The sequence below is a fragment of the Macrobrachium rosenbergii genome, chromosome 13 (genome assembly GCF_040412425.1).
Source record: "Macrobrachium rosenbergii isolate ZJJX-2024 chromosome 13, ASM4041242v1, whole genome shotgun sequence".
In the NCBI taxonomy this organism is placed as follows: Eukaryota; Metazoa; Arthropoda; class Malacostraca; order Decapoda; family Palaemonidae; genus Macrobrachium; species Macrobrachium rosenbergii.
Window position 1 is genome coordinate 40499605 of NC_089753.1, and position 3494 is coordinate 40503098.

Consider the following 3494-nt stretch of genomic DNA (forward strand, 5'->3'; position numbering starts at 1 on the left):
AGAGAGGTTTATCAAACAGTGGTTTGGATAGTAGTCCTGGACATGGCGGACGTAGTACCAGTGATGCCCAAAATGTAAGGAACACATTAATGGATTATTACTTTAATAATGAAGGGGCAGTACCACTCCAAGATGAACGAGCCTATATGCACTAGTGGACATTTTCTCCCATATGCCTTTGAATATTTGCATTTGTATATACAGTAATCTTAAAATAAAATTCATTATTTGTTCAATTGCTATTATTTACTCCTCAGTACTTATAAGAAAGTTATGAAGAGCGATGTGGAATTTAAATATGTACCCTGCGATACCTGGAGAAACAAACCCTGAAATTGCTTTAATCAACTTTATTACATAGAAAATGTTTAAAGCTGCATGACATCAATCTTGATTAGACTGAACTTTATTGTATACAAAATGTTTACAGCTACAGGAACTTGATTAGACTAGAAAGCCTGAGGTCTTACAGATCATGTATTTGAAATTCAAATTAGCACCAGAGATTAAATACTGACAGAATTTAGCACCAAATTGATAACTACTGTTAACCTACTTTATCATCAGGTAAGCCATATTCCCGCTCAGTTTCCAGGACGACTTGGGAAATCCTAGCTGCTGCAACCTTTTGTCCATTTACTAGTAGGGACCTTATCCAAACCTCAACTGTTTTTCCCACACTGAAACCTAGGTCATTAGGCGTACTGGTGTTGCCCAATTCTTAAGAGGGTTTGCAAGCATTCTTCCTCAAAAGAATTTTGTAGCTTCCTCTTCTTACTACGGTTACTTGCTTTTTGGTTCTGTAGAGATGAAGTTGCGGAAGTTGCTGGTGCAACAGACCGATCAGAACTTCCATTAGAAAGGTCAAAGCTGGGGGACACAGGTTGAGTTAAAGAACCCGTACTTGACTCTCCAATTTGAAATTCATCAAAAGTGTTTTGAGTAACCTCAATAACTAGAGGATTATCTATAGGATTTACCTGTAAATAAAAAAAATATATATATTACTCTACTATGAATATGTTGATAACATAAACTGCTGTATAATGGATCAGTTTTAGGTAATGATGCATTAGTAATTCTGATAATTTAAGATTATGGAAGGGCAAGCATAATTCCCTTTACTTAACTAAAAATATTAGATTTTTCGGTATTATTTCACTTATGGACATTAATTGCTTTCAACATAAAATATAGGTTTTTCTGTTGTATTATGATGTGATTTGAATGATTTTGAGGTTTATTTCCATCGCAAATGAATACTTATCCTTCCCCGGCAAATGATATACTGTATACAAAATTAATAAAATTACGACTTGTCAGAATACACCCCCTCTCCATAGCTAATACGGCAAAACTGTGTTTACTGATTACAGTTTTGCCGTATTAGCTATGGGAGAGGGGGTGCAGTATTCTGACAAGTCGTAATTTTATTAATTTTGTAAACAGTATATCATTTGCCGGGGAAGGATAAGTATTCATTTGCGATGGAAATAAACCTCAAAATCATGTAAATCACATCATAATACAACAGAAAAACCTATATTTTATGTTGAAAGCAATTAATGTCCATAAGTGAAATAATACCGATTTTTCTATTGACCTTACTGACCTAACCTTACATTTTTGCTTACCTGGGCCTACAGCAGGTTTATTGTGCAAATTTGAGTCTTAAATGCCAAGTAATTATACCTATTATTAAACTGCTATGTAAATAATGTAATACACATATGTATATACTCTTACTTGTTCATTAATGTCACTGGAATATGTAGGTTGTGAAGCCACTGTATCATGTAAAAAGACATCAAATCAAACAATTCCCACTTGGAGCTTGGTTTACCACATGAACCACTTGGAGCAGCCTGAATTTTTTATATTCATGGATGAAGTACCCTTCAAATTACTAAATTTTGCCCGCACTTGATCTGAAAGGGGAAAAACATATATTTAGCTTGATATAAAAATTATTAACTAATGAACTAAATATCTTTACAGAAATTATTTAAGTATATTAAATGTTTCATGCTAGGTTAGCATGATGTCCTCTTTCAGGGCATGGGTTGCAGACTTGCCTACACGTTTAAAATCTTAGGTGAAGTGTGAAAAATTAGGTTAGGATAACCCAAGCTCTCTAGGCTAATTAGTATACAGTCGGCAGTAGTTCAAACTAGGCTAGGAATAGCTTCCTTCTAGACCAGCCTATATAGGTCTAGGCATAGCATTGCCGCTGAAAAATAGAATAGTCCTAACTTTATTTACACAACCTGTGTCAGGTTCTGTAGCCTAGCCAGAGTCCGGTTCTGTAGCCTAGCCAGAGTCAGGTTCTGTAGCCTAACCAGAGTCAGGTTCTATAGCCTAACCAGAGTCAGGTTCTGTAGCCTACCCAGTCAGGTTCTGTTGCCTAGTATAGCTACTAGCCTAAATGAAGCTAGAGAAGCACTAAAATATCACAGATTTGTGTTTATGTAATTTGATAATGCACACATGATAGCATAACGAGAGTAGACCTAGGCTATAAGACAATCTGATATTCCAGATATACAGTACTGTAGTAGCAGACTTACCTGTATGAAGGTCAGCAAGTTCCGGAAACTTTTCCCCGAGTCGCTTGGTGATTTCTTCATAATTCTTCATCTTGAGACCTTTTTTCATAGAACTATCATGCTTGCGGTCCCATAAGCACCGTCTCCCCCTCAAATCTTCTACCAAAAACTGCTCTGATGACCTTGAAATGCGCGCCCTCCCTCCCAGATGTAAACAAACGATAAAGTCGACGGTAGAGTAGAGTAGGGTAGAGGGAGAGGTGGGTTGAATTCAATCGTTATCGCTTTCAAAATTCGTGACGACGACACTAAAAAGTCGTCGTCAAAACATTAAAAGTTGACGTCAAATTCAAAAGTCAACGGAAATATTGCTAGTGTGACAGCGCCTTAACTGGGCAGGTGGGAAGATTTCACTGACATAAGCTACTAATAACTCTACAGAAAGAGATGGATAATATGGAAACAAGTGAATACACAAAATATTGAAAAAACCGTTGTGAGAGTAATTTCTCACGATGACATGGCAATGAAAATATTTTTATAGTGTAGATATTATATTCCTTATAACGATTAATTACTGCTTAGAGGCCACAATTAAAACAGCGTTACATCACACAACACCTTATCTACACTGCATAGCACACCATTGAAATTTCCCGGGCTTCCGAGTCGCGGCGCGCAGCAACATGCGCAATTACGGGACAACGAACATATTACACTGCCATATGCGTATGTCTGTGTAACACACACACACACACACACATATATATATATATATATATATATATATATATATATATATATATATATATATATATGTATGTATATATATGGATGTATATATTATAACTGCGGTTGTGTAATCAAGGGACTCGTGGCAACAATATAAATTGCCAAGTACTGCATTTTGTAGTAGGAATTCTTGCTTCAAAACTATCCATAACTCAA

The 3494-nt window shown here is 36.1% G+C and overlaps 1 long non-coding RNA gene across 1 annotated transcript; it reads right to left on the bottom strand.

Annotated features, from left to right (window-relative positions):
- Positions 1 to 335: 335 nt before the first annotated feature.
- LOC136845223 (uncharacterized) lies at positions 336 to 3041 on the bottom strand. The gene is made up of 3 exons (XR_010855118.1): positions 2568 to 3041; positions 1747 to 1928; positions 336 to 980 (listed from the first exon to the last, which is right to left on the bottom strand). It is a non-coding gene; the product is annotated as an uncharacterized lncRNA (long non-coding RNA).
- Positions 3042 to 3494: the final 453 nt, after the last annotated feature.